We start from the raw sequence: 14,836 nt of genomic DNA, 5'->3' as shown, positions 1-14,836 counted from the left end.
AAGAAGCAGGCTCCCCATGGGGAGCCCAAGGTGGGACTCAATCCCAGAACCCTGGGCTCATTTCCTGAGCCAAAGGCAGATGCCTAACCACTGAGCCACCCAAGTGCCCCTGTTGCACTTGTCTTATGGAGAAGCAAGGCTTGAAAGCTGAGACTCTTTTCTCTCCTGGTGGAAATCCCAGGCCAGTGGCAGGATTGGGGATATTTGGGGCCAAGGGGCTTTCCTAGAGCCTATAAATCATCCAAAAGATGGCTGCTGTCTCAGCTTTTGTATCCAATAGGCCCTGTTCATTCTCAAAGGGCACTTGGGTAGTGATTTGCTGTGAAGATGCTTACATTGAATAAAGGAGAGCATCATCCAGGTGCACACTGGTTCATTTGGTCCAGGGGAGTTGAAGTCAGATATATCTGGCACAATTACAGGGAAAGGACTGACTGAGCACTTTACCAGCAGCCAGCCAGCTGAATGTTCAGTTATTCAGCATTTGACTGTGGGCAGCAGTCTCCAGCGAGAGAAACCCAAGAAAAGCTATCTCTTTCTACTGGAAACTGAATAAAAAGGGAAACGTGTAGGCCTTCACCACATGGTCATGCCTGATACTAAAGTTTTGTTCTTGTTCATTGATAGCATACATATGTGTTTTGGGATAATCTTAGATATACAGAAAAATTGCAATGATACTATTATAATAAAGAGTTCCTATGTATCATTCACCAAGTTTTCCCTAATGTTCTACACAACTTTCAGAGCCATGACTTTGTGCCCTGGTGAAGAGAGTCATTCACTTAGAGTCTTTTCTGAGAACCAGTTATATGCCAGGCACAGTGTTAGGTGCTAGGGATAGAACAATGAATAAGACAGACCCAGTCCCTGCCTTCATGAGTCTAGTAGTACAGCTTAGTGGTTTCTAAATTGTGGTTTCTGGATCAACTGAACTGGATCAACTGAACTGGTTAGAAATGTGAATTCTCAGGCCCCATCCCATATATGGGATCTAGGAAGTCTAAGGGTAGGGCCCGGGAATCTGTATTTTAACCAGAACTACAGGGGACTGTGATGCATGGTCAGATTTGAGAACTGGTCCAGGGGGAAAAGAAATATTAAATATATAGGAAAAAGTTGTGGTTTCACAATGGGAGATAAAGCTATAGAAGTACATAATTGGGAGAGGCTGCCTAGTCTAGAATGTAGGAAAGACCTGGTTGAAAAAGGGTGTTTATATTGCCATCAGGAGGATGAGGGAGAGTGAGCCAGGTGGAATGGTGGCTGAGGTCACTGCTGGGAACCAGGGTAAGAGAGACTTGACATAAAGAGCTAAATCTGGGCTCTCCAGACACTACAAAACTGTAACTCAGAAAGATTAATTTTTGGTTGGTTAAACCTAGTTTAACTAGAAAATCCAGTTACTAGTTCTTTACATTTCCTAAATATTTTAGTTAATCAAGATTTAAAAAAATAAAATCTATGTTGCATTTAGGGGATTTTTTTTTTTTTGATGAAAAAGGAAGAGCTTTGTGATAAAGGATAGAAACCTGTTATCAGGTGGACTCTGCCATAATAGCTTTGTGAACCTGTTGAGCTCATCTCACTTTTCTGGCCTCCTTCCTTGTCCTTACCTGTAAAATGAGGGGATTGAGCCATGTCCACCCAGCCATTTCCTTTCTAATTTCATAATCCAGAAATTGCTATAAATATCATTGTATTGTTGTTTACTTTTAAAAAGGACATTTATATTCCTTTCCTTCAATAGCTAATTCTACACACGGCCTACTGGTGACTGTAAGAGTGCTTTCCTATTCTTTTCTCTGAAATTACTGCCATAAGTTTATCCCACAAGAATGTATTATTTGCTCTAGTGACCTGGTAATTATCAAGTAATGAGATGGCCAACCGTAAGTATATTATTAGAAGCAGTAGCTGTGTGGAATATTTTTGTCATGCAATTAGAAAAGTTACTTACATTTTAGTAATGCATAAGAAGTTACCTGCTGAGGAGACAGGAAACAGAGGAATAGCTTCTGTGTTCTGCTGAAGTTAAGTCTGAAACACATATAAAAAGCCTAATTCTACAGGCTGGAGTTTAAAGCCACACTTTGTCTTTCATTTCACAGTGTGCTCTGCTGTCATCAATCGGAACTGTCCCCCAAAGGAGAGCTGAGCGTGCTTTCCTAAAGCTGGATTAGGCAGCTGCATTTTTAAACTGACCATCCTGACTTATGTTGTCCCTCTCAATCCTTTACTGGGGAAAAGATGCATTATGAGAGTATTAATGCTGATGGGCAGAGGGTTTTATATTCAAAGGCAGGCCCAGGACAGGTCCTTAATTGAAATGAATTATTAACCACCTTGCATTCAGGCCACTTCTGCTGCATCTGTAGCTATTACATGGACCTCAGAATGTGACAGACAGTACTCCTATGTCTGCACTGTGAACTTGGTCCTCAATGTGGGACTTCACCATGATGAATTTTGACCTCTTAGATTTTCACTTTTGATTTTGGCGGCCCTGGAACTGACACTTTCTTTTAACTGGGTATGTGCCTAAACGTTGCATCTGGCAAAGGAGAAAGTGTCAGGCAGTCTTCTTAGTTGGGAAGAGTCCCCTTCTTCCTACGTTCACTTATCCTTTATCTTCACTGACAGTTGTCGTGGGTGCTCTACTTTCTATCTACACACGACCCATTTCCCATTCTCCACTGGAAGCTTCTAGAAGACAAGGTCTATAACTGATTCATCATAGCATGAAAATATCAGCTAACACTTGAGAGTGCTAATTTTGAGTTAGGCGCTTGGCATTTAATTTATTTATTTCCTTTATGTCCGTGAACAAAACTGCACAATACACCCAACTGTGTATGGTAACCCTGCCCATGAAGTCGATATTTTTAGTCTTAGTTTATAAGTGAGAAAACTGAGGTGCAGAAAGTTTCAACAACTGCCTGAGGGACCCTCACCTAGTGCTAGGTGCTAGTTGGTGCTGGAACCAGCATTTAAATCCATTTCTCCAACTCTAGAGCTTGTGCTCTGAATAGTTTGTCTTTCAAAATAGCAAGAGACATCTAACATCATAGGAACTCAATAAATAATTGGAGAATGTGTGAGTGACTCTCCATCTAGATTGTATGACAAGCTGAAGGAGAAAATGCAGGAGATATTTGGGGATGCATCTTTGGGAAGTATGTAGATAGTAAGAAAGGGTCTGTGATATGCTTGTGATGTAAAGAAAATAATTGTGAGTAAACCAAAGGCACTACTGTATTGCTTGTTCTCATGGTCATATTATGACATAACATGGTCAGTTAACCATCACTGGCAAGAGAAATACTGTTGTTGAACTTGTCTTTTTCCCATATTGCCTGGTTGATCACATCATTACCTCAAGGGTCATGTAATAAGCTGTCTTCCCTGTTGTTAGCTGGATCTGATGCAACTCCTTTTTGGCCCATGGCAATCTTCATACGTTTAGGGAGTCAGACAAACTACGTTTAGGGAGTTAGATCACTAAGAGGGATGTCTGTGGGATTCTAGTTCTCTCATTCCACTCTACTGCTTGCCATGCTTTGCTCTGCCATTCTGTCCCACTTCTTTCCTGCTATACCTTTCCATTCTAAAAAAAAAAAAAATACCTTGAGTATCGCAGTTGATTGAATATTTGAGTCTCTCAAAATTCATATATTGAAATCTCAACCTGCGGTGTGATGGTATTAGGAGATGGGGCATTTGGGGGATGATTATATCCTAAAGGTGGAGCCATCACGAATGATATTAATGTCTTTATAAAAAAGACCCAGGGAGCTCTCTTGTCCCTTCAGCCCTGTGAGAAGATGGCTATCTATGAACCAGTAAGTAGGCTCTCACCAGACACTGAATCTTCTGGTACCTTGATCATGGACCTCCCAGTCACCTCAACTATTACGTATTTCTGTTTATAAGCCACCCAGTCTATGGTATTCTGTTCTAGCAGCCTGAATGGACTAAAACAAGTACTATGTGCCAAACACTGTATTAGGTATTGAAGATCCACACAAATCCTTAACCTGGGGATGACGTTAGGTCTTGTGCTTACCTAGTTTGGAATCTAATGAAGAGATAAAAAAACAGACAGTAACAGTGCAGCCATGTGAGCCCTACAAAAGGCTACTGCAGGGAGGATGAGAACTCAGGCTGCTGTTGAGTTGGAGTTTAATACATAAATCAGAGAAGGTACTTGGAGGGAGTGACCCCTTGTTACCTGAGAGATGAAAAGAAAATGGTTGGGTGCAGGGCATTTTAGCATCCAGTAAGGGAAGCAAGTTAAAGACCAATCCAAACTTTTAATTTTTCTCTTTTCTTTACTCTTCTCACTTTTTCAGTTTGCTTGTGGTTTGAGATCCCCAAATTTGGTGATCTAGAAGCAAGTAATACTCATTTAATGTTACCCTTGTGTTCTTCTCACATAAGTTGATAGTAGAGAATGGCAGTGCTTGTTAACTAAAGGCTAGATAGGGGTGGTCTGATATTCAGAGAACTCAGGTTCAGGGTGTGGGAACCGGGCAGAATAGAAAATTTGGATATTTTTTGGATTCATTCAGTGTTCCAAGGAAAACCCTAAACCTAATTTATGGAAAATTATTTTTCTCATCAGATTTGCATTGCTGGAATTAAATGGGGAAGGTGAAGAGTGGTCTCTTGAACTCAATTTCTGTGGATTCATCTAGAATATGGTTGTCCTCATGTAAATTTAACATATTCCTAATTTTTAAGGAAAATTCTATGAAGATTTCTTTCAAATAGGCGATTACTTGTTTTGGAACACAAATACTGAGGGCACTTTTCTTTTAAGAAAGTTTCTTAAAATTTAAAAATTTAAAAAATTCTTTACCAATTTTCTGATTTTATTTGGGACCCAGTCATAAGTGCTAACATCAACACGCTTCCCCTTCCTTTTATTTATTTTTTAAATTAAGCATTTCTTCTTTATTTTTTTTTAAAGATTTTATTTATTTATTCATGAGAGACAGAGAGTGAGGCAGAGACATAGGCAGAGGAGGAAGCAGGCTCCATGTGGGGAGCCCGATGTGGGACTCAATCCCAGGTCCCCGGGATCACACCCTGGGCTGCAGGCAGTGCTAAAACACTGAGCCACCAGGGCTGCCCCCACTTCCTTTTAATAAGGATATTATATCTCCAATTCAGAGTAGCCTTTAATTTTCAGGGATATTGAGGAGAATATAGAGATCAAGATGGTCTCTCAGGGTCCCATACCAACTTGTGTTACTGATATTTGTGGAAACAGGGTATAAGAGGATTTTTAAAAAGTTATTTTGTATCATGAATGTTGAAGTAATTCCTAAAACATTTCTCAGAGTATGCATTAATACTTGTCTTTTCCACTCTGACTTCACTGCTGTCTTCTTGGCACTTATAAACAATGAATTTTTTTCTAGTTAATTCTAGACATTAAATTCTGTTAAAAGCTTTGACCATAGGTTCACTAATTTTTTTTTAATTTTTAATGTTTTGGCTTGATTGAAGAAGCTGGCAAGCAATTGCTATGTTTCCACTGTCTATTCATGGTTTTCCAAAAAAATTGGGTCTGATTCTTTTTTTTTTTTATTTTTATTTTTTAATTTATTCATGGGAGACAGAGAAAGAGAGGCAGAGACACAGGCAGAGGAAGAAGCAGGCTCCATGCAGGGAGCCTGATGTGGGACTCAATCCTGGGTCTCCAGGATCATGCCCTGGGCTAAATGTGGCACTAAACCGCTGAGCCACCCGTGCTGTCCTAATTTTTTTCTGCTTTTCTTTTTTTTTTTAAATTTTTTAAAAATTTATTTATTCATGAGAGAGAGAGAGAGAGAGAGAGAGAGAGAGAGAGAGAGAGAGGCAGAGACACAGGCAGAGGGAGAAGCAGGCTCATGCAGGGAGCCTGAAAAAACTGGGTCTTTTACCTTTTTATTTAGTGCTTTAAGAAAGATCAGTGTCAAACATTTTGGACTTTGTATAATAAAGAATTTGGCCTTCTCCAAAGAGAGTCTTGGCCTTTGTCCTTGTGTTTGGCAAGTAATCTCTGTTATATCTGGTAGAAGTGTCTTTATTTAGGGCAGGGACTGGCCACACTTGCTAGATCTGGAGTAGGGCCTCACTACTCCAGAAAGAGCAACCATGTGATTTAGGATGAGGGTTTCAGGTCACACCATCAACCTGAGAACTGAGACTGGCCACACTGTCAATGAATCAGTCATTCCTGGGCAGTAGAGTGCTCTTAGGGAATTGAATTGTGTACCCTTAAAATACATGTTACAGTTCTAAGCCCCCAGTTCCACAAAATGTGAGCTTATTTGAAAATAGGATGATTACAGATATAATTAAGATGAGGTAAATGTGATATGTGATATGACGGGTATCATTATAAAAGCGGAGAGAGACACAAGAGGAGAGATAGTCTAGTGACAAAGAGCAGAACTAGGAATGATGTATCTACAAGCCAAAGGATGCCTTCAGGCCCCAGAAGCTAGAAGAAGCAAGGAAGAATTATCTCTCTAAGTTTCAGTTGGAGTTAAGACTTGCCAACACCTTGATTTCAGACTTCTATCTTCCAGAATTGTGAAAGGAAAAAAATTGTGTGGTTTTCAGCTGCCTTTTTGGTGGTGTTTTATTATGATACATCTAACAAACTAACATATTACCAATAAAAATGGATAAATAAGATGAATATAATCAGCCATAGGTAAGAACATTATTTTGCCATTTGTGATATAATGGATGGTACTCGAGGATATTAGGCTAAGTGAAATAAGTCAAACAGAGAAAGGCAAATGTGCTCTCAATTATATGTGGAATCTAACACAACTGAACTAATAGAAACGGAGAGTAGAATAGTAACTATCAGAAGCTGGAGGATGAAGGAAGAGGGAAGATTTTGGTTAAATGGAATGAAATTACGGTTAAAAGATGAGTAAGTTCTGGGGTATGGAATGTATGACATTGTGATTTTAGATAACAATACTATATTGTATATTTGGAAGTTGCTAAGAGGAAATCTTAAGTGTTTTCCCAAAAAAGAAATGGTAATTATGTGACATGACACATTTGTCAGCTAACACTGAATGGTAATCATTTTACAATATATATAAGTGTATCAAATCAACATATTGTACACCTTAAGCTTAGGCAATCTTATATGTCAAATATATCTCAAAGCTGGGCAAAAATAATTACCATTTGCATGCATATAACTTGCCTTAGTTTTTCAATAAGTGATTTTTTTTTTTTTAAAGAAACTTCTGGGACGCCTGGATGGCTCAGTGGTTGAGCGCCTGCCTTTGGCCCAGGGCATGATCCCGGTCTGGGGATCAAGTCCTGCATTGGGCTCCCTACATGGAGCCTGCTTCTCCCTCTGCCTATGTCTCTGCCCCCCCCCTCTCTGTCTCTCATGAATAAGTAAATAAAATCTTAAAAAAAAGAGAAAGTTCTGTCTTCACTATAGAGAACAACAGATGGTTACCAGAAGGGAAGTGGCTATGGGGATGGGTGAAGTAGGTGATAGGAATTAAAGAGTACACTATCATGATGAGCACTGAATAATGTATAGAATTGTTGAATCACTATATTATATACCTGAAACTAATGTAACTGTGCATGTTAACTATACTAGAATTAAAATAAAAAAATAATAAAAAAGAAACTTCTGTTGGTCCTCTCCTCACAAAATAAGGAAGTCTCTAGCTCTCATTCCTTCTTTACATATATGAGCAACAGAAACACATATTCATGTTACATTTATTTGAAAATTTACCATCTCCAGCACTCTTCATTTCATTGTGTAGATCCAAGTTTCTATCTGGTATAATTTTACTTACCTTCAACTTTAACAGTGTTTGGAGTGTATGACTGCTCATTGTAAATTCTCTCGGTTTTTGTGTGTCTTTAAAAGACTGTATTTTACCTTAATTTTTAAAAGATAACTTAATTGGGTATAAAATTTCAAGTTGACCATCATTGCTTTAAATATTATTTCTGCTCTCTGTCAATTCTGGGACTCCAATTATCCATATGTAAAACTGCTTGATACCATCCCAGTTTACTGATACTGTTCACTTTTTTCAGTCTTTTTTTTTCTTGGTGCTTCATTTATGGATAGTTTCTATTGCATTGTATGTAGCTTCAATCTTACGTTTCTTTAGCAATGTCATCTTTGCTACAAATGTTAATCAGTGAATTTTTCTTTTGATAATATATTTTTAACTCTAGAAGTTTTGGGGATTTTTAAAAGTATTTTTCATTTCTCTTACTATGTTCATGTCTTTCTTAAATACTAGAGTATATATGTAATAGCTGTTTTCAGATGCTTATATTCTAATGTAGTTTCTAGTTTTCTTGCTGTTTCTATTGAATAATTTGTGGGTCACATTTTCCTACTTCTTGACTGTCTAGTAATTTTTAATTGAATGTGGGCACTGTATATTTGATTTGTTGAGAGTAGGGATTTTGTTGTCTTCCTTTAGAGTGTTGGGCTTTATTCTGGGAGACAATTAAGTTGCCCCGGGGTCAGCTTAATCTTTTCCAGTCTTACTGTAAAGCTTTGTTAGGCCAGAGAGAATGTAGCCTTTACTTTAGGAATACTTTAGTTCCACTACTTTTGGAGTTAGTTTTACTTTGATTTTTCACTACTTTGGAGTCTTTTTGGGGGCCCCTTCTGAATTCTCCAAATGGTCATTGGGGATTCTCCCCATTGGCTGTTGGGAGTTTAAAATATACCCAGATCTGTGCAAACCTGGAAAACATTCATCTCTTAGATCCCTGGTTACTCTTTGCTTTATCTCATGAAGTTTCACTCTACACATATGCATGTTCTGTAGAGAGTCCAGGTTATCTCAATGTACACTTAGAAGCTCTGTTTGTTTGTAACTACTCTCCTCTCTAGATCTCTTCCCTGTAACCTCTAGCCCCTTGAAATACCCTGAACTCCAATCTTTATTTCCTCAATTCAGTGAGACCTCCATGTTTGGGACCCTCCCAGCCCCTGCCCTGAACTCCATACCTGCTCTGTGGTCAGGAGTCTGCCTCTAATTGGAAAGCTGGACAATCATTAGGATGACCTCATTTGTTTCCGTCTCTCAGGGATCACAGTTCTGCATTTCTCATTATCCAGTGTCTAAAAGATGTTTCATAGATTTTGTTCATTGTTCTACTTGTTTAAGGTGGAAGTTAGACCTGATCTATTACTTCATCTTAGCCATCTCAGAATAAAACAAGACAGCTCATGTAATACATTATTAAATTCTCTGAATACTTAATCTGCATCAGATCTGTCACCTCTAATTATTAAGGATGTTTGATGCTTATTTTCTGATTCTTTAGTTTAGAGATTCAGTGGAAGTTTATGTTTTAGGTAAAAACATCCTGTCTCTCTTCAGTTCAGAGATGTTTGTCCCATCCAAGATGTCACAAAGTTATATTCTTTCTACTGGTTTCAACAGGAATTAGTGCCATTCTACGACTCAGTCTTATTATGGAAGAGTATAATAGTGAACCCCATATTTTTGTGGGCCTGAAGGCAGTGTTGACAGAAGAACCAAGGGGCAAATATGGTTGTCTTTCTTGATTGCAAATACAGTCATCTCTCTTTTCCATAGAGAACATGTTCCAAGATCCCTACTGGATACCTGATATGGTGGATAGTACCGAAATCTATATATACTATGTTTTTTCCTACACATACATACCTATCATAAAGTTTAATTTATAGATTATGCACAGTAAAAGATTAATGACAATAGATGGTAATATGGTCTAAAAAATAAAACAATATACTGTAATAAATGTATGTGAATATGGTCTCTCTTTTTCAAAACATTTTAGTATTCTGTATTCTTTGGGTAAATACCTAGTAGCACAATTGGTGAGTCATAGGGGGTGTGTGTGTGTGTGTGTATGTAATTATTATATATATGTGTGTGTATATATATGTAATTATATATATATATATACACACACATCTTTATCACATATATATTACATACATAATGGAATATTACTCAGCCATAAAGATGAAAACTTGCTACTCTCGATGCAAATGGAGCTAGAGAGTATTATACTAAGTGAAATAAGTCATAGAAAGATAAATACCATATGATTTCACTCATAGTGGAATTTAAAAAACAAAGGATTGTAGGGGGAAAATAAGAGAGAGGCAAACCAAGAAACAGACTCTTAACTATAGAAAACATATAGTTACCAGAGGGGAGATGGGTAGGGGGATGAGTTAAATAGGTGATGGGGATTAAGAAGTACACTTGTCATGAGCATTGGGAATTGTATGTAAATGTTAAATCACGAAATTGTAACTTGAAACTAATATTACACTGTATGTTAACTAACTAGAATTTAAATAAAAACTTAGAAAAAAGTTCCCAAAATATCTTAGTATTCTGTACTCACCTGTAATTTTCTTGTGATGATATGAGATGATAAAATGCCTACATGGTGAGGTGAGGTGAGTTAAGTGATGTAGCATTAGGTGACTAATGATTGTCTGATGGTACCTCAGAAGGAGGTTCATCTGCTTCCAGATCATGGTTGACCTTGGGCAACTAAAACCACGGAAAGCAGAACCATGGATAAGGGAGATGGAGAAGCCTTCTGTACAGGTAGCATTGCTTGGTATTTCTGTCTTTTAATAACTTGCCTATGTTCACTAACTAGCTGTGTGAACTTTTAGAAGTAACTTACCCTCATACCTCTGTTGTCTTATCTTTATTTGAGAATAAATATACTTACCTGGTATAGTGATTGTGAGGATTAAAGGGCTTAATTTATGTTAAGAGCTCAGAAGTGAATGATCACTTAATAAATGTTAGCTATTTTCTGGCTTCTTTACATATTTTTTTCTTAAAGCTTTATGGCCTCTACTTAGACTTTTCAGTCCTATTTCTGATAGTTAAGATTTTAATGAAGTAAGATAATTAGATCAGAAAGTATAGGAGATTCCAGTACAGGTTCAGGAAATATGTAAATACCTAGAAATGTTTTCCAGAGATAGCTGAATATATGCTGATGATCTTGCATGATTGTAGAATGCATAGAAGCCTACTGTGCAATGAAATTGAGGCATTTCAGGCATTGTAATTGGATATTTAGAAAAGTGAAAGAGCTTACTTTGAAATTTACAATAGTTATTCCTTATTTTTGGATAGTATTTCAATGTATTTTTTCAGATATCATTTCAATTGGCTCCTCTCCCTAAATTATAGGATAATCAAGAGTTACTGCTTGGCTCAGTGAGTTAGGCCAAGGTCTCTTGATTTTGACTCAGTTCATGATCTCCATGTTCTGAGACCGAGGCCCCTGTTCTGAGATCGAGATCACGGAGGGCTCCTTGATCAGCAGTGAGTCTGCACCTCCCCGCTCTCTCTCTGCCCTTTCACCTGCTCAGGTACATGCTTCTCTCTCTCCGCCCCCCAAAATAAATCTTTTAAACAACTTAAAAAGAGTGTTATTTTAAAAGATACGATTCTGGTTCTCATTAAGATATGATGGGTTGCCCAGAATTATTATTTTTGTTTAAGGAAAAAATTAAAATTGTTGAGTTTTTAAAGATTGAACTGTCCTGGCTGGCAGAGCTTATTGATGTTTGTTTGACTTAAAATTTTAGTTCCAATGACTGTAATTCAACAATATTGATAGCTTTGGTGTTGATGGATTTCAGCTCTGGAACAGGAAAGAACATGCTTGGTTTTCTGAGCCCTTTGGGTATCTAGTATTTTTGAACATTACACTAAAAAATAATTTAGTAAAATATGGCTCTTGAGATACCTCTTAAAAATAAACTGATACTAAGGAGGTAAGAAGAATAAAATTATTTCTCTACATAGTCCCATTCTTTTAAAGTTATAAAATACTCCATGTATTTAGTAAAAGATTCAGGTTAAATGAGCTGTACTCAACCTCTAGTGGATAAGAGAGGTGGCATTTTTAATATAACTACTTGTCAATTCTGAAAGGCAAATAATTTCATGATTAAAGACTTTGGCAATTCAAATTGTTACTGAAGTTTTATGAATAAAGGATGTATAATTTTAATTAGGATAAAAGCAGCTGATCTCTTTGATTCAATAAAAATGATACTTGAATACTTCTACCTTTAAGTCAAGTTTATTACAGTTGGGGCTCTCACTTGGCCAATTGGAACTGATCAAACATAGCATGTGTAATCTTTCAACTTTATTTTTTGGACTTAATACACTGGGGCTAAGTAGGCCCCAATGGCTAGGATTATGACCAATATTCTTTCAATAAATGATACCACCTCCTACACAACACTGCTGAGCTATTTCATGACAGACAGCAGGACTGTTCTGGGCCAACATAACAGGGGAAATTTGGCTTGAATTATCTGCCATCCTCTTTGGGCAGCCTCCTGCATTTCAAGGCTCTCCTCTCTTCCCCAGGAATTGACTCTTCTTTGTCCTTTTGTTCTAGTTCATTTTGGCCAGGAAGCATTTGTAGTAGTAATTCACAGTAAGCTATCAGTAGCTTAGTATTATTTTCCCAGTGAATAAATTTATATATTTATTTATATTTTAAAGAGTATCTAGAAAAAGGACACAGCCCAAAAGAACTGCAAATGGTAGAATGTTAGGTGTTAAAATGGGGAGAATTGTTGGTCTTTGTGTATTGGAAGCCATGCTGTGCCCATCTGTGAATATTAGTAGGTACCACGGGCCCAGAAATAAAGCCAATCCTGTTAGGAAGGAAAAAATTATTAAGAATCTCAGAAAGAAATTGTGGATCATGAGCTACCTCACCTGGAATGAACTAAGAAATAATTCTTGAAATCCTCCTATATATCATAATTTTCCTGCCCATCTTAGCCTGTGGTGGCTAAAATTTTAAAACTGTAAGTTAGGATACAAATAAGATCATTTTCAGATCTGTATAGGTTTATACAGTCTTCCTAGGGCATTAACGTTAAATCAGTTCTACATATATTGTCTTAGTTTGGGTGGCGGTGGCAGCGGCGGCGGCGGCGGCTGCTGCTGCTGCTGCTGCTTTTGGCATTGTAGCATCTTTGTCATCAAACTAAGAGGAAAATGGAGGCAAACCATTAGTTTGGGCTGCTTTAAGAAACATGCCATAGACTGGATAACTTAAACAGCAAACTCTTATTCTTCACAGTTCTGGAGGCTGGGACGTCTAAGAGCAAAGTGTTAATTGATGAGGTTCCTGGTGAGGGCCCTCTTCCTGGTTTATAGATTGCTATTTTCTTGCTGTGCCCTTACATGCTGGAAAGCACAGAGAAAGAAAGCAACAAGTTCTTTGGGGTCTCTTCTTAGAAGGGCACTAATCCCTTTATGAGGGCCCCGTCTTCATCACCTAACCTCCCATAGGCCCATCTCCAAACACTGTCCCCACTGGGGGAGTATGGGGGTGGACGGGATGAGCACTGGGTGTTATTCTGTATGTTGGTAAATTGAACACCAATAAAAATTAATTTATAAAAAAAAATTAAAAATCTTTAAAAAAAAAAAACAAAAAAACAAAAAAACAAAACAAAAAAAAAAGAGTATGGGGGTGGGGTGGGAATATAAACATGCAGTCCATAGTACAGACCTTTTCCTGATACAGAATGCTGGTCCTATAGTTGCTGTGGGCAGTGGAGGATTGGTTAACAGCTCTGGTGTTGGAGTCAGGCAGATGCTGGAAAAGTGATCATTCTGAGCTTGTCTTTTGTCAAATGCAGACAGTAATGGATCCCTCTCATAAGATAGTTACAGAGATTCAGCAGTATAAGGAAATCCTATGTGCCATCTAGCATGGTGTCAGAAACAAAGAAATGCTTAATAAATTCTAGTTATCCTAATATAGTATTCCTTATTATTTAATAGAAAATATTGCCTACAGGAATGCCTGGGTGGCTCAATGGTTGAGCGTCTGCCTTCAGCTCAGGTTGTGATCCCGTGGTCCTAGGATCAAGTCCTGCATCGGGCTCCCTGCATGGAGCCTGCTTCTCCCTCTGCCTGTGTCTCTGCCTCTCTCTCTGTGTCTCTTATGAATAAATAAATAAAATCTTTTTTTTTTTAAAAAAAAGGAAAACATTGCCTCTAGGGGAATCTCTTGTGTGGAGGGAAGGAATCAAAGAGATGGTAGGCATAAAAATTAGCATAAATAAGCAAATTCAGGAGCCACTTTATCAGTCAGCCACTGGGAGTGGAAAAGCAGGGACTAGGCAGGAGAGAAAGATGTTGCCTGGAATCAGCCATGAGAGGGTCAGGAAGGACGTGAACTAAGCAGGCATGTGACTAAGCAGAGTTAATGGTTTTTGTCAGAGCCGTCACTCTGCTGCTAGCTGCCCTGTCAGTGAAAACCCCATATTATGATAATGACATTATAATAAGAGAGACGATGCCCAAATGAGGAAATTGTAATTATAAGGGGTGTCAGACATCCTTAGATTGGCTCCGCCTTGTGGGAAAGCTCTGGGGGGGAGTAAGTAATGCAAAATGAGCTCTTGTAGGAAATTGAGTTATAAACAAAAGGGGTGTGTGGAGGCTGTTGTTTTAAACCCTAGGATATTGCTAATTTCTTCCTTGACCTATCAACTCCACTTGAGTTGGCACAGGTAATAAATCACATGGCAGGCTTTGTCTTCCTGATCTACTTATTGGCATTGTGGCTATTTAAGGAAACAGAGTGAGAAAAGGTGAACATACTTTCTTCTGATTCCTGGAGGAGGTTAGGGGGGTTTGTGAAACCTCAGAGGACTGTTAGTGTTTTTCCCTCCCCTTACCTTTGCTTGGAAAGAATGTGCCTACTCAGAACAAGGAATAGAACGGAGAGTCAGTAATCATGATTT

At 38.1% G+C, this 14,836-nt stretch overlaps 1 long non-coding RNA gene across 1 annotated transcript in view; it reads left to right on the top strand.

Annotated features, from left to right (window-relative positions):
- Positions 1–10,577: 10,577 nt before the first annotated feature.
- Positions 10,578–14,836, top strand: part of LOC129522262 (uncharacterized) — a 262,256-nt gene continuing 257,997 nt past the window's right edge. The window contains exon 1 of the long non-coding RNA XR_008666894.1: positions 10,578–10,631. This is a non-coding gene — a long non-coding RNA (uncharacterized LOC129522262). The remainder of the gene's footprint in view (positions 10,632–14,836) is intronic.

This window comes from Nyctereutes procyonoides, unplaced genomic scaffold (genome assembly GCF_905146905.1).
Source record: "Nyctereutes procyonoides isolate TBG_1078 unplaced genomic scaffold, NYPRO_anot_genome, whole genome shotgun sequence".
NCBI lineage: Eukaryota > Metazoa > Chordata > Mammalia > Carnivora > Canidae > Nyctereutes > Nyctereutes procyonoides.
Note: the sequence above shows the minus strand (reverse complement) of the source record. Positions and strands in the feature narration are given on the sequence as shown.